The following is a 22726-nucleotide window of genomic DNA, read 5'->3' as shown; positions in this document are numbered from 1 at the left end:
CACTTCTACTTTTACATTTTTATTTTATATTGGAGTATAGACTATTAGCAATGTTCTGATAGTTTCATGGCTTCAGGAGGACAGAAAAGTGATAGTTGAATATATATATATATATATATATATTTTTCTTTTTCAAATTCTTTTCCCTTACAGATTATTACAAGATACTGAATATAGGCTGTTTTGCTATAAGTCCTTGTTAGCTATCTATTTTATATAGTAGGGTGTATATGTTAATACCAAACTCTCTTATTTTGCCTCTCTCCCACTGTATCTATGAGTCTATTTCTGTTTTGTAAATAAGTTAATTTGTATCATTTTTTCAGATTCCACATATAAGTTATATCAGGCAAATTTGTCTTTCTCTGTCTGACTTATTTCACTTAATATGTAAATTTCTAAGTCTATCCATGTTGCTGCAAATGGCATTATTTCATTCTTTTTTTTATGGCTGAGTTATATTCCATTGTGTATGTGTGTGTGTGTGTGTGTGTGTATTTATATACACCACATCTTCTTTATCTTGAATGAAACTTTTAGCAATAATTTTGCTATTATCATAAGTATCCTTAGTCATCTTTCATTTTCTTGCCTTCCCTGAAAAATTCTAAACTAGGTTAAACTCTACTATCATCTGTCTTCATGCCTATCTGAGTATCTGGGCCTTGGAGGCAGGCATCACAGAGAAAGTTACCATCAGTATAAACTCATGATCACCAACCTCAGTTTGGCTCTTAATCTTGCCTAGAAATTTATTAGCCATCAGTTACTTTGGGTTCTTCTAATCTCAATAAAACTGTTTCAAGTCTTCCCCACTATCATCAGACCTCATAATTCTCACATTTCCTCTTGCTTTCTCAATAGATACCTTTTCTTTTTTTTTTTTTTTTCAATGAAGATAAAACTTTATTCATTTTAATGGGTCTTTTGGGGGTAAAATTACAAAGTTAATGTGTGCATGCTAAGTTGCTTCAGTCATGTCTGACTCTTTGCAACCACATGGATTATAGCACACCAGGCTCTTCTGTCCATAGAGATTCTTCAGACAAGAATGCTAGACTGGGTTGCCATGCCCTCATCCAGGGGTTTTTCTGATCTACGGATGGAACCACGTCTCTTATGTCTTCTGCTTTGGCAGGTGAATTCTTCACCACGAGTGCCACCTGGGAAGCCCACAAAGTTTATAGAGTACTGTTACAACTAAGACTTTTTTTTTCCATCTTTTCTGTCTCTTTTTTAAATTTTAGTTTTGCTTGAAGGATAATTGCTTTACACTATTGTGCTGGCTTCTGCCACACATCAACATGAAGCAGCCATAGGCACACAGACGACCCTTCCCTCTTGAACCTCCCTCCTGTCCGCCACCCCATCCATCCCTCTAGATTGCCACAGAGCACCGGTTTGAGCTCCCTGAGTCGTACAGCAAATTCCCACTGGGTATCTGTTTTACATACGGCAGTCTACATGTTTCCATGCTCCTCTCCATTCATCCCTCCCTCTTCTTTTTTCTCCCTGTGTCCACAAGTCTGCTTTCTTACTTTACAAAGCATGCAGAAATCCAGTCTCTAAGTGCCCTGCTCTGCTTAGTCTACCTTCATGTGTCCACTTCACCCAGCCTACCTTCGTTTGCTCCCAACCTCTAATTCTTCACTTCTATAACAGAGAAGTCCTCTCAATGACTCTCTTAGGCTGGACTCTCTGTGTGCTTTGGTCCTCTTTTGTCATCCTATCTTCTCAGGACCTTTTCACTATCAGTATTCATTCTTCCTTTCCTCTCTCTTCCCCTCTGCTCTCTTCTGCTCCCTTCTCCTCTCCTTTCCTCTTTCCCCTCTTCCAGTTTTTTCCTCTCACCTCTCATCTTCTTTCCTTCTTTCTCTCTGTGTCACATATGCATATATATATATATGAATACACGTGTGTGTATACATACATACACATGTGTGTATACTTGGACACACTAGCATTTAATACCTCACTATCAATCACTATCAATCTGTAGTTTCATATAGGCATCTAAACATATTTAAATCTCTTATTTAAACAAGCAAAACAAACAAACAAACAAAAAAAAACGGTCTCAGTTTAAGCAAAGCCTTCTGTCTTTGTATTCTATTCAGTCCCTCAATAGATTGCACAACACTCAGCCACATTGGTGAGAAATATTATTTATGCTCAACCTGCTAACTCAAGTGCTAATCTCATCCAGAAATATCCTTACAAACACCCTTAGAAATAATGCTTTACCAGCTATCTGGGTGCCCCATAACCTAGACAAGTTGACATATTAAATTATCCATCACAGCCTAGAATACAGAATTGACTCATAACAGTGGACTTGTTCCTGTGTTATATTCTTTTTATTGTAAACAATATTTTATTTATTATTTTAATTAATTTTTGGTAGCACTGGATCTTCGTTGCTTTCTGCAAGCTTTCTCCAGTTGGAGCGAGAGGGGGCTACTCTTCATTGTGGTGTGCTGACTCCTCATCACGGTGGCTCCTTTGGCTGGGAGCATAGGCTCTAGTGCACGGGTTTCAGAAGCTGTGGCACATGGGCTTAATTGCTCATGTGGAATTAGCACATGTGAAATATCCCTGGACCAGGGATGGAAACTGTCCCATAATTGGCAGGAAGATTCTTATCCACTGTGCCACCAGGGAAGTCCTGCAACCAGTATTTCTAAAATAGTAGTCCTAGAGATCCTCATCAAGCTTAAAAAATTTAAATCAGAAATCACTGATCTTAGAAAAAAAATAAAGACAACATTCTTATAGTAGCCAGCAAGGCCTCTGTGGTTGACTTCTTGCTACCCCTGCAGTCTCTAGTCCCCCACCTTGGTCCCTGCTTTTCATTACGTTGCCCTTGAGTATCTCTCTGCTCATTTCCACCACAGGGTTTTATATACACTGTTCTTCTCTCTCAGGAACACTTCTTTCCTCTGGCTTCTTTGTGTGTTAACTCATTCATTCTTAATATGATAGCTAATTATCTCTCAGGAAGCTTCACTTGCTTTCCAGTATAAATCAGATATATATGATATATTTCCTCACAGAATTGTGATTATTTCCCTCAGTACATCTATCTCAATTCATAGCCATACATCATCACTGTGATTATTTGGTTAACATATAACTCCTAGAACTCAGACTCACTGAGTATAGAGACTGTGTACTTTTTGCTCAACATTTGTATCGCCAGCACGTAACATTATGGCTATCACATTAAAGGCATTCTATAAATATTTGTCTAATTAATAAATTATTCTTGACAGATGATATGAAACAGAGGGTTGGCTACTTAAGATAAACTAGTTTGGAAGGAAAATTTACCTGGCCAGATAAAATTAATTACTAAATCCAAATCCTGATGCAAAATTATTTCTTTTTTTTTTTTTTTTGCTTTTTCTATTTTGTCCCAATATATATGTTCATTAAGATTGGGTCTATATTGATGATTTTTAAGTAAGGCAGAGGAATAAAGAATTACTAGCAGAGTTTTTCCAAATACCCATTCTTTCCCCTACTCACATCCCCAAGGAACAACATAATCTTCACGTGCAATGAAGTGAGGTGGGGGATAGGGAAAGTAACTGAGAAATTGGTTGTTTTAGGGTGGTTTGTAAGTGATCTATAGATCAATGAATAAAATACTCTTACCATGACATTGTGGGAAACAACAAAATTATGTGGAGAGCAAATGATTGTTAAGTTCAACTACTCAAACCATTAAATTACTGAAGATATGTGTATATATATAACACACACACATAAGACTTCTGTAATGCTGTAGGTTACAGGATGAGACAGGAATTACTGAGTTGAAGTTCGTGACATAAACATAGATCAGACCGTTGATAGCCATGTGTGACAGCTTAAGGAACTGTTTACAGGTTTTCAACAGGGAAGTAACAAAGTCAAATTTTTGCCTAAAATTCCTGATTTTCAACTAATAGAAGAGTGTGGGAATAGAAGTAAGAGTCAAAGCTTCAGAATTACTTGTGGGGTTCATTTAAATTCCCTTTGCCTCTATAACATCTGGAAGATATTGATCATACATCTGGCAAGCAGGGTATCTTGCTTCCTATATAGTTAAGAATTTTTGAAATAAGTGAAAATGAGCTTTACCTTTGAGATGTGGAAAGGATAAACAATTATTGAACTTTAGGGACCAAAAGTGCTTTGCTGTATCCCTGAAACTAACACTACATTGTTCATCAACTATACTCCAATATAAAATAAAAATTAAAAAATATGATCCTTCTATTGGCTGAATGGAAATGGCTTTGAGAAAGTAGAGACCCCTTGTTCATTCCACAGATATTTGTTGAGGATCACCATATTCCAATTAATATACAGCTCCTGCATGACCATGGCATAGTTTTACATATGCCTTCATGGGGTTTGTATTCTGATGAAGAGATAAATAAGACATAAGTGAAACGATAAAAAAGACATTTTATGTAATAATAAGTGCAATGAAAGAGAGTCCTATAATTGAGATTATAGGGAGAGGTGGAAACTTTATAATGGAAAGCCTTTGGGAAGAGGAAATATCTAATCTTATAACAGAAGGATGAAAATCCAAAGGAAATGTGTGTTCAGAGAGAACAGTTGGGACCAAAGATAACCCACGGGTAGGAAATAACTGTACTCTAAGAACTGAAAGGGTATTGTAGCCTGTGGCCCAGTGAGCTTGAGTTGCAGATTCAGAGAGCAAGAGTCATGCCCTGAGGTGGAAGGGTGACGGGGCCAGGTCACACAGGTTTGGCTCATGGGGACAGGCTTATACTAAGTTCTAAGTGAGCGGTGCAGCTGCAGAAGTGTTTCCAGGAGTGTGATAAATGGCATTTTAGCTTCGGTGTGGAGAATGACTGGAGGGGGCAGGAGTGAAAGATCAGTATGGAAGTATTTCAGAATTCCAAGAGAATTATGGATGGCGCTTGGGCCATGGTGGGAACATTGGCAGTGAGTCGTTTTGAGATTTATGTTAGATCTTGATTCTTTACTCTTGCTTCTTTGTTCCCTAAACAGGGGGTTTGGCTGTTACTTGTTAGAAAGCAACAGCGGAAGTGGCTATGGGGAGAAAGGCTAAGCTTTTAACTGAATGAAGAGAAGAGCTGATATGTCAGGAGATGGCAGAATTACAGTGGAAAACTGGTAAAATGACTAACGTGGCTTGCGCTTCAACGAGCAGAGCTTCGCAGGCAGAAAGGGGAGAGATGGTCTGGAAGAAGCAGGAGAACAAGAAGGACACCGACTCTGACTCCTTGCTGACCCTGAGAAGAGGAACATCCTCTACTTGAAAGGGCTAAAGGGGAAACAGTGACCTCAAAGGATATCAAGGTGACCTCAAGGTTAAGGCAAGGAGGTGTAGCGATTATTTAGAGAGAAGTGAGAGGATTCAGAGGAGTTTGCTAATCCTACTCTGGGAGTTAGAGAGCAAGAGAGGAAGTGTGTGGGACTGGAGAGACAATATTCTTGTGTTTCTGCACAGCCAGGGCTTTCTGAGAAAATCTTACTGAAACTTGGGATCTGAACTAAAAGACAAATCTGAAATTAAATTATGACTGAGTAAGAAACCATCCAACAATACCAATCTTTTTGGAGGCATGTATTTATACTGTAAGAGAGGATGAGAGGTGGGACTGTGGCAATATCTCTGAGTTTTGGATATAGGGTCTTACCTTTCCCCTGAAGAATTTATTTATACTCCAAAGGGTTAGAACTCAGGCTCCTTTCCCTCACATTTCTCAGGAAACTCTCCCAGGATGGGAAGCAGCATTTCTCTCTCTCTTTCTCTCTCATAAATGTCCAGATTTATGTTATTTAAGTTCTACATAAAGATGCCCTATATGTATCTAGCTTTAACCATATTTCCCAGAAGTAAAAATTGGGACACAAGAGAACTACATATTTATTATGTGTTGTAAGTATATAACAATAATTTGTTCTGCTTCAGAAAAGTTGCATGTGCATTCAGGATTTTAATAAATGTAGGTATAAAAAATTTAAGATTTTATCAGGAAAAAGAAAAGAGTGTGAATTGCGCCAAGTTCTGGCAATATAAGAATGAATCTTTGTGCTAAAAGGGGAAATGAGGAGTCTTGTTGTTACAGGGGTAACTTCAATAAATTTTTGCTTTCGTTAACTAAGAGAAGATGAGAGTCTACACTTGGCCACTTGCTATAAGGAAGGGAGGCATTTGAAGACTTATTTCTGAGATTTAGATTGACTGGATTTGATAGTGAACTAGGTGTGGAATGTTAGGACGAGAGAAAAGCAACTTTAGATTTCTCCTTATGTAAATGGGTAATTGATATAAATTGACATTTAAAGCAGGAAATAGGAAAATATTAGATAAGAAAACAATGCATCTGAATTCATTTGGTATTTTGTTTCCAATATCAGGGTTGTTAAAATCTACATGAAAGAAAATCAACTCTTTTGGGGAAGTATAGTTCTATAAGTCTTGACAAATATATACGGTCATACAATGTCCACCAAAATCAAATTAAAAAATACATTCACCACTATAAGTCCATTTTGCAGTAAATATTTCTCATATATCTCCTTCATCTGATAAATACTAAACTAATTTTTGTTCCTAAGAATATTTCTAGAACATTATTCAAATAGAATCATACAGCAGATAACTTTTTGTGTCTCATTGCTTTTGCTTAGTATCATACTTTTGAGATACATGGGATGTTTATTTCATATTATCAGTATTTTTTCTTTTTACTTAATTATCTATTTAGTGCTGAGTAGTGTTCCATTGTATATTTAAATTAAAATTTGTGTATTTATTCATTAGTTGATAGATATTTGTGTTATTTCCAGTTTTTAGTGATTATGAATGAAGATACTATAACTGGAATGAAAAAGCCTAAACTTAGAAGAGAAATCTGAGATAGTTAAAACTTTCAGAGCAATCAGCTTATGGGGAATATATAAACTTTATAAAGTATGCATCAGCTCAGTTCAGTTCAGTCGCTCAGTCATGTCCGACTGTTTGCGACCCCATAAATCGCAGCACGCCAGGCCTCCCTGTCCATCACCAACTCCCAGAGTTCACTCAGACTCACGTCCATCGAGTCAGTGATGCCATCCAGCCATCTCATCCTCTGTCGTCCCCTTCTCCTCCTGCCCCCAATCCCTCCCAGCATCAGAGTCTTTTCCAATGAGTCAACTCTTCACATGAGGTGGCCAAAGTACTGGAGTTTCCGCTTCAGCATCATTCCTTCCAAAGAAATCCCAGGGCTGATCTCCTTCAGAATGGACTGGTTGGATCTCCTTGCAGTCCAAGGGACTCTCAAGAGTCTTCTCCAACACCACAGTTCAAAAGCATCAATTCTTCAGCACTCAGCTTTCTTCACAGTCCAGCTCTCACATCCATACATGACCACTGGAAAAACCATAACCTTGACTAGACGGACCTTATGCATAGATTAAGGCAATTAAAGGGCAAAAGAAGAAATCCTTAGAAAATCAGCTTTAAGAGGCAGGCAAGTCAGAGGAAGCTCTGACAGAGACAGGAGAAGGATGATATGGAGACACAGGATGAACCATTAAAAGTGTTGGATCAGAGAGACCCAGAGAGAAGAGTTATAATAGGTCAAATAATCTTTAAAACAAAAAATGTGAAGACTGTCTCATAAAGCAAAAGCTAGGTTAAAGTTAACAATGGTGAGCTGAGTTTAGTATATTCATCACTGTTAGAGAAATAAATTTAAGATAATTGAATGTAAGGAAATAAAGAGATCTTTAGTTTTAGGTGTGGGCTTCCCTGGTAGCTCAGAGGGTAAAGTGTTTGCCTGCAATGCGGGAAACCTGGGTTTGATCCTTGGGTTGGGAAGTTCCCCTGGAGAAGGGAAAGGCTACCCACTCCAGTATTATGGCCTGGAGAATTCCATGGACTGTGTAGTCCACGGAGTCACAGAGAGCTGGACACGACTGAGTGACTTTCAGTTTCAGTTTCTTTGGCTTTATTTTCCAGCAAGCAGAATTACTACTACTAAATCATCATTTTAAGAATAGCACTGATACTTAGCATTTTACTAAGTGCAAAATTCCAATTATTATTTAAAAACCCTGAATATGATAGAAAAATTTCCCCAAACAGAAATATCTAGAGCATTAAAATATTAGTTTAGATTAAAACAATAAAAAGCAATGAAATTAGCAAACAAGATTTGTCTAATAGCAAGTAAATATGCTACATTCATTTAGAATTGCTTTCCTTTAATGTGGAATATTCTATTTTAAATTCACATGTACTATTAATGATAATTGTGAAATAAACGTCACACTGCTATCTTTGTATTAAAATTAGAGAAGCATTTTGTTTCTCTGAGTACTTGTTTATTAATTACAGCTATGTTTACATTACTCATCATTTGTGGTAGCAAACTGCTCCTTTTAGAAAGATTGAATAATAGAGTATTTCCACAAGCAAGAAGGTACAGCATTGACATATTCAATGCTGGAGTAGCTAAGTATATTGACTCAGGGAAGCAGACAGGAAGCCAGGTAAACAGTGTCAAAGGTGTCAGCATGAAGCAGAATTTGGGAATTCAGAAACAAAACTTTCCAGGTCCTGGGGTGAGAAGAAGATGAATGGCTGGTGAAAAGAAGGGAAAACCCATGCCACAGAAACTAGAAAACTGGTCATGTTATCAGTGAAAGTGTTAGTAGTCACTCAGTTGTGTGACTCTGCAATCCCATGGACTGTAGCCAGGCAGGCTCCTCTGTCCATGGGATTTTCCCAGCAAGAATACTGGAGTGGATTGCCATGTCGTCTTCCAGGGAATCTTCACCACTCAGAGACTGAACCCACATCTCCTGCGTCTCCTGTATTGCTGGTGGGTTCTTTACCACTGAGCCGCCAAGGAAGCCCATAATGGTATGTAGTAGAATGTTAAGCATTATTCTATTAACGCTTTTTGTCCTTAATTTTTGGTTTCAAGTATTTCTGAGCATATTTGAACTAAGTTCTTTGGGGTGACACTTTTTATAGATTGATTCTTGGATTAAATGGCTCCAAGGATTTAATTAACATTTTGTCTCTTCTTTCCTCCTGATCCTTGATGAAGCTGTTAAAAGAGCCTAATATCAGTCCCAGCGACACATACAAGATTCTTCCAATCAACTCAATAAACTCTATTTGTCACTACTCTTTAATAACCTTTCAAACAGCTTTCAGTTCATGTGCTAATGTCAACATGTAAACTAATGTTTATTTTTCAAGTATTATTTCTTGAGACCCTGTCAAAATATGTCCCTAAAATCAAATTTACCATCTCCAAAATATTACTTCTGAAATAATTAACATATTGAAACAAAAATATAAGCTTTATTTATTTACAAAGATTTTTTAAAATTCAACATATAATTTTATAAATTAGTATTTAAAAATTCTCATAAATTTTATCACTTTGTAATAATACAACAAAAGATTTAATCTTATAAGAAGATTTAAAAAAGCAAACATCATGAAAATGCAGACATTCTGATTCTTGATTCAGCATTCAATCTAACAGATGAAACTTGAAGTTGAGAGAAAGAAGTTTCATTAAAATTTTTAGATATAATTTGGAAATCAGAAAATTACTTGGAGAATATTTTCTATGTAACAGGTCTTAAGAAGACCTCTTTTAAGCCACACATCCTTCTTTTCCAGTTATCTAAAATTCCCAGAATCCTTTTAGGTAGTAAAATAAGCATATATTTTACCCATAGAAATTTTTGGTGAAAATTATAAGTTGATTCATAATTGCATTTCTGAAGAAAAATAATGATTTTTGCACCTAAGATTATGCCATTTTTAGTGTTTTCTGTTTGTAAGCAGAATAAACTTGGTATTAATTACCAATAGAAATTCACAGTTTTTAAGAATTTATAGAGTGCCATCTATCTGTCAGTACTCTGAGTTAACTGATACAGCCATTTCATGAATAATGATATTTTATTTCAGAGACATAGTTTACTAGTTTGTGTAGTCAAGTATTAGTCTACATTAAGCACTAATATCTATTTTTAGGTTTTATATTCCTGTGGTTTTAAAATATATTCTTGGCCATTTTCCAAACTAATACTATTTTAAGACCAAGGTCTTTGCCAAAGTTAGAATATTTATAATGAAATAAACACTTTCTACTGTTATCAAATGACAGTATTTTCTACTAGTTATCTTCTTAAATTATGAATACTGCTTTCTGTGTTCCTGACAAATAAGTAATCATATCCTAAAATAAATTTTAAGCTTATGCCTTTGAAATTATCTTTCCAAGATTTTTATGGCTGCTCATTTTTCTGTGGATAAGCAATTTATGGCCAAAAGAGATTTAGCTATTAAATAATTATACTATATTGGTTGATAAATCTGCTAACTTCCAAATGGGAAAAGATACGGAAAACTTTAGAAAAGGACTTGGTAATGGAGGTAAGGAAAGAAAATTTTTAGATTCTTATTATCAAATACTACAGGTTTGATGTTAGTAAGACCAAACAAGGGAATGTTTTCAACCTTGTATGAACATTCTTTCCTCTGTCTCAGGATATCTTTTCATGAATCACAAGGGAGACAATACTAATGAGCTTCATGCTAACTGACTGGGACGCTCTCACTTTGTTAACCTGGCCAATCACATTGAGTTTTGTCTCATCATCCAAATACTCCCTCACAGAGAAAATTGTCAATAATCAGACAAAATCAAGGTAGAAAATTGATGTTTTCTGGACAGTTGGAGCAACAGAGGTCAGGATGCCCTTCAGGAGCGCGTTAACAAGATCATCTAGGAAACGTACTGCCAGTTTAGTTGTGGAGTGTCATTTGATCATTGTCAAAGTGTTCAAAAGACTTGAAAGCTAGACAAAGATGGTTATAGTCCCAGGATTAACTTTTCACTGTCATCTTTTTTACTGTTTTATTTTTAAAATTATTGCTCTGTCAATAAATATGAAATAAACAATCTTACACATTTGCAATTGCATAAAAGAATTGGGGATATTTGATTTTCCTCTTTAAATCAATGTTAAGCAGCATTAGAATGGAATACTCTTTCACACACCATTGTTACATGACTTTCAGGCAAAGCACTATGCAAAGCTATGCTAACAGCATAGCTGTGTGACAGAGGAGAAAGCAAAAATGGTTCTAATTACTTTACAACCCCATGTGCCATCAAGCAAGTCACTCAAACACTCGAGGTCTCAGTTTCCTTATATGTAACTAAGAGATAGCAAGACAGACCTTACGGAATTTTTATAAGGATTTAGTAGATGAGGAATGCATGGCATTTGGTATATTTAAAGTCATTTAATTAAGAACATACTTCTTATTGTTAATTGTGTCATCAATTTCTCTGCTCTGTAGTTTATATTGCAAGAAGTTGACAAAAAATTTCAAGCCACAAGGTCTCATCTTCAAATACTAGAATCCTTAAACACAGCGCAAACATATAGGAACAAAGGCACATGTAACATATTAAAATATAGAAAACTTACATGTGAACACTTTGTTCTTCAACACAGACTTTAAACCTATAATAGAGACATGTTCTTTGGATCGTCCATGTACACGTTCCTTTATCTAGGATTCGTCTCTGTAATCTTAATAAGCACAAGTTCCCATGATTTGTTTTATAGCACCTTATGGCTTAAATGTATAAACAAAATTATAAAGTGTATTTGAAGTTTGAGTTGAAACCCATTTTGAAGTTGAAATCCATTGTTGACATATGTTGTAAGTGTTAGGAAAGTGAGAGTCATGTGACTTGCTCAGGAGACCTGGAATTTCATCTCTGTTATAACAGTTAGAGTGTTCTTCAGCTGCTGAGAAAGTAACACATAACATGTGGCATACCTCTCACTTCAGTAATCAGCAAGCATATGACAGTACCACTGCCTGAACAACACCAAATGCATTGGTGCCATAAGGGTGTTACACTGCCGCTCCATAAATTTCACTGATTAAAATACTCTTGAATCAGGTTTTGTCCAATTCAACAGGTAGTCTCACACAGTACCTACTGTTTACATTTTAAATGACAGCATTATGCTGCTTAGACAAAATTTTTATTGAGAAAAAATATATGTACCACCATAGCATAGTTCCACAGATAATATTCTCATCAGGAAATACTGCTCATTTTTGCAGCAAAAGTTGTGAAATTTTAATAAATAATGTCACAGAAACATTGTTGACCTGTTGGTATAGGATTTGTTTTTGCATTGAATTTATAAGTGCTCAAATACATTAATATTTATTAGAATTCATTCAAAGCAAATATTGTTTTTTTTCCAAAATAAAGATATAAGGACTTAAAACTTTTAGTTGTATTGTTACCTATCAGCTTCACTTTGTATAAAAATCAGGAGATTTTCTCTGAAAAACTATACCTTCTCCTCATTTAGGGACTTGATATTGAATAGGTATTTTTAACAATCATGCTCTAATAATCTAGAAATCAAAATCTGACCAATATCAAACACAAAAAGAAGCAGTAATGACTAAAATGTGAATAATAGGGACTACAGACTATCAAGAAATATTCTGACCAAAGCTCCAATTTGGTGTATCAAAAAGAACATAATTTAGAATTTGGGGATTTTGTTTTCACACATGAAATTATAATCATATTGCCTATTTAATATTTTATCTATGAATCTAGTAATTTGAAAGTGATTAACAAAATATTTTAATAACAGAAGGAGAATGACAGGACATATAATAATAATGCATTCAGCAAATTGCTGTGGTTCTACTATATATAAGAGCTGATATGCACATATGAACAGTATCTTTGGCATAAAGAAATTAAGAATTATTGAATTTTGTAAGATTTTTTTTTTTTTACAGTAGTCATGTATGGATGTGAGAGTTAGACCATAAAGAAGGCTGAGCACCAAAGAATCAATGCTTTTGAACTGTGGTGCTGGAGGAGGCTTGAGAATCCCTTGGAGAGCAAGGAGATCAAACCAGCCCATCCTAAAGAAAATCAGCCCTGGATATTCATTGGAAGGACTGATGCTGAAGCTGAAGCTTCAGTACTTTAGCCACCTGATGTGAAGAACTGACTCACTGGAAAAGACCCTGATGCTGGGAAAGATTGAAGGCAAGATGAAAGGCAGCATCAGTGGGTGAGATGGTTGGATGGCATCACCAACTCAATGGATATGAATTTGAGCAAACTCAGGGAGATGGTGAAGGACAGGGAAGCTTGGCATGCAGCAGTTCATGGGGTTGCAAAGAGTCAGACATGACTTAGCCAATGAACAACAACAATCTTCTTTTAAGGAAAAAGAATAAAAACTTGACATATAAAACAAATTGAATTTTATTATCTGTACAATTTTCCTAGGTGAACATCCTCCCAAGAATCATACAAATTAGGTGATAATGTATACTTAATGTCTATTGCTATAAGTGACACTAGATAATGCCACAACATTGTACCTTGGTTTCCTTCACAGAAGTTCTAATACTTCCTTTGTTGTTGCTGTTTAGCCCCTAAGTCATGTCCAACTCTTTTGCGACCCCGTGGACTGTGGTCTGCCAGGCTTCTCTGTCCATTGGCTTTTCCAGGCAAGAATACAGGAGTGGGTTTCCACTTCTTTCTCTAGGGGATCTTCTTGATTCAGGGATCAAACCCACATCTCCTATGGATTCTTTACCACTGAGCCACCAGGGAAGACCATATTTCTCATGGGTATACACTTATGCAATGTAATGATAAATCTGCCATCATTTTAAGGTCATAATTCCTATACATGAGCTTTTCTTAATCACTTTATCTGTTCATTGTATGTATTGCTTCAGCCATCTCTCCTCATGGTTTTCTGTTTTTCCCAAATACCCTAGTTGGTTCTAAAGAGAAGGAACACAAATGAACAAAATGAAATTTAATTTTAGAAATTATTCTTAGTCTAGATGTGGAGACTAAAATAAATAATAAAAGCTATAATAATCTTATCTGCTTGCTTTTTAAAATAAAATGCTTATATTTGTATTTCCACATTTTGGATTCATTATCTACATGATGTTTATAGATTCTGCAGTTTTTCAGGTAAGAAGCAAAATCTCCTTTCAATACATTTAGTTTTGAAGTGATGAAGCCAAATCGTTGATGGGCTGTATTAAAGGAGCAAAATATGAAATATGTATGTATTCACAGTAGTGTACATTTTGTGCCTTGAATCACTTTGAAAAGTATCTCAGAAAACCTGTAGAATCAGCCCTCTTCTGTGTCCACAAGAATTTTATTTGTATTTATGAAAATGATTCTATAAATTTACACTGGTAAGTATTTTGGGTCATGAAATAAAAGCTACAATAAAGATATAAAGGAAATTATTGGTGAGAACAATAAATATTTCCAAAACTTCATAGGAGATAGGAAAATTGAGAGGGATATTGAAATACGAGTACGAGTTTGCCTAATGGAGAACAATTGGGAAGAAAGCATTCCAGAATATAGAACACAGATTTTGGAATTAACAGTAAAAATTGATAAAATATTGAAGATTTCAGATCCTTTGTTTAGGCAAATAATCCTAGAAGTGAATTAAAAATATTTTATCCAAAGTATGGATTGCTTTATAGCAAAGAATTTGCTGTCAACATAGCTTTCAGTTAGGGTAAATATCAAAGAGACTATTGAAAAGCTATTGTCCTCCAACATTCTTATTAATTTGGAAAAAGGACTCTTTAAGTCCCTATTCTGGCTCTCACCTAAAGCCAGACATCCTGGAATGTGAAGTCCAGTGGGCCTTAGGAAGCATCACTACAAACAAAGCTAGTGGAAGGGATGGAATTCCAGTTGAGCTATTTCAAATCCTAGAAGATGATGCTGTAAAAGTGCTATAATCAATATGCCAGCAAATTTGGAAAACTCAGCAGTGGCCACAGGACTGGAAAAGGTCAGCTTTCATTCCAATCCCTAAGAAAGACAATGCCAAAGAATGCTCAGACTATTGCACAGTTGCACTCATCTCACACACTAGTAAAGTAATGCTCAAAATTCTCCAAGGCAGGCTTCAACAACACATGAACTGTGAACTTAAAGGCAGAGGAACCAGAGATCAAATTGCCAACATCCTCTGGATCATCAAAAAAGCAGGAGAGTTCCAGAAAAACATCTATTTCTGCTTTATTGACTATATCAAAGCCTTTGACTGTGTGGATCACAATAAACTGTGGAAAATTCTGAAAGAGATGGGAATACCAGACCACCTAACCTGTCTCTTAAGAAACCTATATGCAGGTCAGGAAGCAACAGTTAGAACTGGACATGGAACAACAGACTGGTTCCAAATAGGAAAAGGAGTTCGTCAAGGCTGTATATTGTCACCCTGCTTATTTAACTTCTATGCAGAGTACATCATGAGAAATGCTGGGCTGGAAGAAGCACAAGCTGGAATCAAGATTGCTGGGAGAAATATCAATAACCTCAGATATGCAGATGACACCACCCTTATGGCAGAAAGTGAAGAGGAACTCAAAAGCCTCTTGATGAAAGTGAAAGAGGAGAGTGAAAAAGTTGGCTTAAAGCTCAACATTCAGAAAACGAAGATCATGGCATCCGGTCCCATCACTTCATGGCAAATAGATGGGGAAACAGTGATTAACTTTATTTTTTGGGGCCCCAGAATCACTACAGATGGTGACTGCAGCCATGAAATAAAAAGACACTGCTTGGAAGAAAATTTATGAGCAACCTAGATAGCATATTAAAAAGCAGAGACATTACTTTGCCAACAGAGGTCCATGTAGTCAAGGCTATGGTTTTTCCAGTAGTCATGTATGGATGTGCAAGTTTGACTATAAAGAAAGCTGAGCACTGAAGACTTGATGCTTTTGAACTGTGGTGGTGGAGAAGACTCTTGAGAGTCCCTTGGAGACTCTCCGTAAGGAGATCCAACCAGTCTATCCTAAAGGAAATCAGTCCTAAATGTTCATTGGAAGGACTGATGTTGAAGCTGAAACTCCAGTACTTTGGCCATCTGATTTGAAGAGCTGATTCACTGAAAAGGACCCTGATGCCTGGAAAGATTGAAGGCAGGAGAAGGGGATGGCAGATGATGAGATGGTTGGATGGCATCAGCAACTCAATGGACATGAGTTTGAGTAATCTCCAGGAGTTGGTGATGGACAGGGAGGCCTGGCGTGCTGCAGTCGATGGGGTCACAGAGTCGGACACGACTAAGCGACTGAACTGAACTGAACTGAAGTCCCTACTCTAAGCATGAGCATCTCTTACTCAAATTATTACAGACAGAAAACACCAATTTTTTAAGATATTTTTGTCTTGTTTTTGTTACAGGGAAGTTCTATCAGCTGCTAAAAAAAACTTCTTTGATCTTGTATTTCCAGCATAATTAACCCCTTCCTAGGCAACAGAAAGAAATACTATGTAGGAATAGGGACCTAAGATCTGAAGGTCTGTCCCTTAAAAAAAGACATACTTATTAGTACTTCAGATAATAAGATTGGTAGGCAGCTATTTATATGATGCCTGGGATATACCAAGAAATATACAAAATATAGAACCAAGAACTCTTAGGGTTAAAAGAAAAAAAAATAAGGGTCATGAAGTCTTACTTCTGTCACAAGAAATTTTTTCACAACTTCCTGACAAATGGTCATTCAGCATTTTATCAAAGTTTCCCCAATACACACTTCTTATAAGGAAATTCATTTACCAGTCTCTATTCTTTAAAAGTATTTTAAAATGGAGATATAATCTGCCTTTCTATAACTTTATTCACAGACTCTAGTTTTAACCTCTGATAATGTTCAGAATATTTGCTTCACTTTATACACAACAGACTTTAGAATACTTATAGATTTCAATCACTCACTCATCTCTCCAAGCTAACTATTCCACATTCATGGCACTCTCATAGACATGTGTTTTTGGACCCATTACCATCCATTCCCCATTCCCTGCTCACTGTTAACTCCATGAACTACAGGCATAAAAGGCTCACACTGTAACCTTGTTCTTCATTTGGGGATGATTCCTATTGATTTCAGTTTACTTAAACCTCTTACATTTTTGCCCAAATGGCAACCAATTGCACTCTCCTCCAGCCTGAAATTTTATATATTACTGTTGAACCAAACAGGGCTATGTAAAATTTAAATGAAAAGTTCAAATGCCATGTTTCTGATATCCAAAAATTTAGCCATCCCACTAAGATTATTGCATCCTGAAAATATACTAAATTTGTCTTCTATGGTTTTATCTGACCTGTGATTAAAGCCCTGTACAGGACAAGACTAAGGATAGGTTCTTGGTCTTATCCTTAGAGGCTGACTTCCAGATAGAACATGAGTCAACTCTGTTCAGCTATTTATGAGTCTACCTATGGGGGCATGCACACATGCTGAGTCACTTGAGTTGTGTCCCACTCTTTGTGACCCCATGGACTGCACCCTGCCAGACTCCTCTGTCCATAGGGTTCTTCATGCAAGAATACTAGAGTGGGTTGACATTTCCTCTTCCAGGGGATCTTCGAGACCCAGGGATGGAACCTGCATCTCCTAAGGCTCCTGCATTACAGGCGGATTCTTTACTACTGAGTCACTGGGGAAGCCCCCACCTATGGGTACAGTTGTTGAATATCATATAGAAATACCATCAGAAATTCTGTCAAATACCACCGTCCCAAGTGATTTCATACTAAACTTGATGACTGGTTCTTCTCCATTCATGAGGTGATCTGCATTTTTTGCCTTTTTCCTTGTTTTTAACAAGTTTGTTGTTCCTTCAGTTTTTACTAAAAGGGTTGGAAGCTAGGCAAGAGGTGACCTTATTATGTAAATTATATTATTAAGCAGAAATGCAAAATATCCATTTTTCATAATATTTAAAATAGCATCAAAGAGATTTGAAGACACTTGAAATAAGAAACATATACAAAGAAAATTCCTAAAATTAAAAGTCAGATTCATGTTAGTGAAAGATACCTGTTGAACTTGTACATCATAATAAACTAAGGCATACAATTTGGCTTACTCATGATCAAAGCAAATGTTCGGCAATCGGCTTTTTTCTCTCCTTAGTCTTATACTATAGTATGACTCTACAGAACTTATATGATTTTGGCATTCTATATTAGCATATAAGTTTCTTAAGGCCAGGGCTGAATCTTAATCATTAAGCGACCTCAGATTCTTCCAAGCACAGACTCTGGCACTTGGAATCTTTTTTTTTTTTTTTTTTTTCCAGCAAAGATGTAGTAAATTAGTGTTTATGAGTTTCTTGAATTGCTAACTACAAGTTGTATCACTCCTACCACCAGCCCATATAGCTAAATTAATAATCCTGTTAGATGAACTTCACTCATATTTTTTATCTGCATGTCTGGAGTGTCTGTCTAAAATAATTTTGATTTTAGCACAGTAGATATTAAACTGACAGTATTTAGCCAGCAGGCTAGTAGCTTATTAAGGCAGCTGCTCAAACCTAATGAGAAATCCAAGTCATCAGTACAGAAGTAGGTGCTTGTCTTCTCATTTCCTGTGGCAGGAAGATATTCACTCAGATCATTTGAAAGCTGTATCAAATTATTTTGAAATAAATTAAAAAGAAGGAAGGCTAGGACACAAGTCTTTTTCTTGGCTTTTGATTGGAATTTGATGTAGAGAGTCTGTTCCTACCTGCTCTGATTCTCACAGTGGTATTATGGTTCACACTTTGAAGGAACCTTCACAGCCTGAGATCTGTGCTGAGATCACATAGTTTGGCCCATAGTGATTCCCGTCTATAGAATCAAAGCTTAACTGTAGATCAATACTGCTGACAAAGACTTACATTGTTCTCAAATATTTTCCCAGTAAGGTGAGAATTTCTCCACAAAGCACAAGGTGAAAAATTGGGTAGATGTTTAGCAATGGTCAACAATGGAATAGCTTTATCTGAGACCCACACTTCTCTTCTAAAGGATACGCTGTCAAGGGACCCAGTTCTATAGGATTCTAAAGGATAATCCTTTCTAAAAAAGAGTTGTCTGAACATATATGAAATTTTTAAATATGCTTTTATCAAGCATAATTCTCTCAAATCAAATCTTTTGGATTCATCTTTCTAAATCCTAGAACCTGGCATGATACCTTTGCACCCACAATTAACAGATGCATTTAATCAGGTCTGACTCTTTGAGATATAAACCAGCATTAAAACAAAGAATGTTCTGGCTCACTTTTCTGAAAATTTCTGAGGCAAGGTTAATGTAAGTCTAAGCCAGATCTTCATAGCTCACTTGGTAAAGAATCTGCCTGCAATGCAGGAGACTGGGGTTCAACTCCTGAGTTAGGAAGATCCCCTGGAGAAGGAAATAGGAACCCACTCCAGTGCCCTTGCCTGGAGAATCCCATGGACAGAGAAGCCTGGTAGGCTACTGTCCATGGGGTTGCAAGAGTTGGACACAACTCAGTGACTAAATCACCACCACCAAGCCAGCTCCGGTGACTCAGATGATCCTGTATATTTCTCTTTCTACTCTGCGCCACATGCCCTGTTGTGTTGGCTTCATCTTGATCCTCCTACAGTCTTGCCTCTAGTCCACTGAAATGCCACCCTTCTCTACACTTTCCTCTTGGTCCTTCCTTTATTCAGAGATAAGTGACTAGTTACACTGAAAAGAGTTTTTAGTTTACAGACTTTTTCTCAAATGAGCATCAGTTACTTGGCAGTTTTCAAGACACTTTTAGATCCATGATTTTATCTGATCCTGACAACTATCCCATGAAGCTAGTAGAGCCATGATCACTGTCTTCATTTCACAGAGTCAGGGAGTTAACTTCCTGATTGAGGTCACAGTTAACAAGGGTCTAAACAGGGATTAAATAAAGTTTCTCATCTTAGATCTTATGCACTTTTACTTCTATCATGATATACCTGAATTGTTCGGGAAATGAGGTGACGCTATCTTGCAACAGGGGTCCAGTTTTGATTCGGGTTGATTGTACTATTCTGGCATATGTTAGCAATGAACCTGACTGCTTGTCTGATGTTGGCATCTCCTGCTTCACGTTTGAAAAGGGAAGAAGAAAATGGTGCATGAAAATAAATAAAACAAAGATACATTGACAGATAGTACTTTAGAGGAAAATGAGATGAAACAGTAAAAAGTAGACAAGGTGAAAACAGAATTCAATGAACAGACAGAATATCCTCAAAGGCCTGAGTTAAGTCTTTTGTCTGAATGTAAAGTAGTTAAAAGCAAGAAGTTAGGGTGCTGCCAGAGCCAGATGAGGGCTATTGTAGCATTCAAAAGGTAGGGTTGTACTGAAGATATAGGTGGAATTTCCTGATCTAATATCAGCAAACACTTGTGGCAAGTGAAGATAGAAATAGGGAAATAACCAAAGGCACGAAGAAGAAAAAGGTTTTTACAAAAGTTGAACTTAATCAGAGGTGAAAAGGGGAAACATAAGTTTCCAAAATTTTTACAAATTTGGATTTCCTACAGTTTGAGTTAATTTAACCTAAATCTTAGCAATAAGATAAGTGTAATTAACATTTTGCTTGAGTGAAAGCATTACCTGCTGTCAGAAAGAAGAAACCCTTTTAGGAATGTAGATATTAGCTAATAACAGTGGTTTCCAATCCCAACTAGAAAACAGAAGCAGTTGGAACTCCTGTTAAAAATATGAATGCTATAGATCTATCTATCCCTGGAAAGCTTGATTCAGTACTTTGAGTAGTCGAGAAGAATTGGTATTTTTAATCTGTGCCTTAAAAATTTCTAAGGAATTAAGTCTTTTCTTGCGAATATTGGGTTAAGTGAAGTCTCATCAATGAAAAGAAGGAAATATACAAGATGGCCAATGCCCATTTTAGTAAAATAATTTTAAATTTAGAATTGAGATTGTGCTGTGCAGTTCTCAAGTGTCTACCAATATGGTTATCAACACATGCAAAGTCCTTGTTACCATTTTATCCATGACTCAGGTAAACTACGACTACGATAAATTTCTATTTTTTTCCAGAAAATTGATTTGTCTGTTTCATCAAATACTGACAAATGTGAAGGCAAATATAATGTTTTGTCATTTTCAGGCATCCTGATCATCTCTACAACACGTTAATGTGCCTGTGAATTGAGCTTAATGTGCTTCTGTGCCTATCTTGATCATTATAGCAAAGACCCTTAGTCCCTTCTCATTACCTTACAGGTCCTTACTCTCTTCATCTTCAAAATTCTCTAGAAACATTATCTAATTTATGCCCCTCTGCACAAAATGTAGTACAAACCTTAGTACTGCAGGGGAAGAAAATCTGTCAGAAATCTGCACTGGGAGCTGTTGCACCTCTTGCCATGGGTTCTGCAGAACCAGCGCTTTGTCAAACTGCCAGTGGACGTTGACAGAGAGCCGAAAGAATTTGGCAAGAAAAGGTAAGAGGGCCTCAGAGCCAGAAGAGCAGAGGCTGTGAGTTCGATCTTATGCACATATGTCTTCCTTTGATATTCTACTTTTTACCAAATTTGGTATAATACATGTATAATATGATAGGTTCAAGTCCAAATCAAGAAAAGGACCTGGCCATTAAAAACTGTTAAGGTCTCACTATAAAATCTTGTCGACTTTTCCAAGGCGAAAAATACTTATATATTTAAATGAAGCTTTTCTTTTAAGCGGATATTCTCATTCTTTTGTTTTAACCATCATACAAACTGATCTGAATGTTTCCCTTTTGTGGGAGCATAATAAAAATATTCTAGACTATTATTGGAGAAGGAAATGGCAACCCACTCCAGTGTTTTTGCCTGGAGAATCCCAGGGACTGGGGAGCCTGGTGGGCTGCCGTCTATGGGGTCACACAGAGTCGGACACGACTGAAGTGACTTAGCAGCAGCAGCAGAGTATTATTATGGATTATATCTTCAAATTACCACAAATTGCTGTAAGTCCCTATCTGTGTTTCAACATTGTTTTCTCTCAGAAGTTTTGCTTGACTACTTCATCGCCAATTTCATGTTCCAGTTTATCTTTAACAACCTCTTGAAACCAATCTTATAGAAAGGTGAAACTTAAATGAGGTATGATTTGTAGTATTTCCTCCATATATTCTTTCACTAATACATTTGTTCATTCTTTATTCAATGGGAAATTTCTAAAGATAAAATAAGGCATACAAGATATTTAAGTGAGTGCTCAGAAAAAAATGCTTCCTATTTCAATTATTCAATGTGTACTAAAAAATATTTAGTGCACAATATGTGCCTGTCATTATTAAGCTGCATTATTTCTTTACATTTATTCATAATTTTTCACTGTTTTATGAGGAGCCTCAGGGCTGAAAATAATTATATAAACATGTTGAGACTGCCATCTACTTCTATATCCTGTATCCTTCTAAGCATGACCAAACTCTTTCCTTACTTTTTTTCTTATTCTGCAGATTACTTAGTTTTAGGGTATGCAGCTTACTCAGCCTGTTGTTTCTAAAGCTATTACCTACATGAGCCATGTTGCCTAGCTGGATGTCACTAATTTCTTATTCCTTTGTAAAATCATCTGTTTGCTTCAGATCTTGACCTTTGTGTTTTATAGTTATGTGCTTCTTGCAAAGTGAAGTGAAGTAAAAGTCGCTCTGTCGTGTCCAACTCTGTGTGATCCCGTGGAGTATACAATCCATGGAATTCTCTAGGCCAGAATACTGGAGTGGGTACCTGTTCCCTTCTCCAGGGGATCTTACCAACCCGGGGATTGAAC

This window comes from Bubalus bubalis, chromosome 13 (genome assembly GCF_019923935.1).
Source record: "Bubalus bubalis isolate 160015118507 breed Murrah chromosome 13, NDDB_SH_1, whole genome shotgun sequence".
NCBI lineage: Eukaryota > Metazoa > Chordata > Mammalia > Artiodactyla > Bovidae > Bubalus > Bubalus bubalis.
This window is presented reverse-complemented; position numbering follows the sequence as displayed.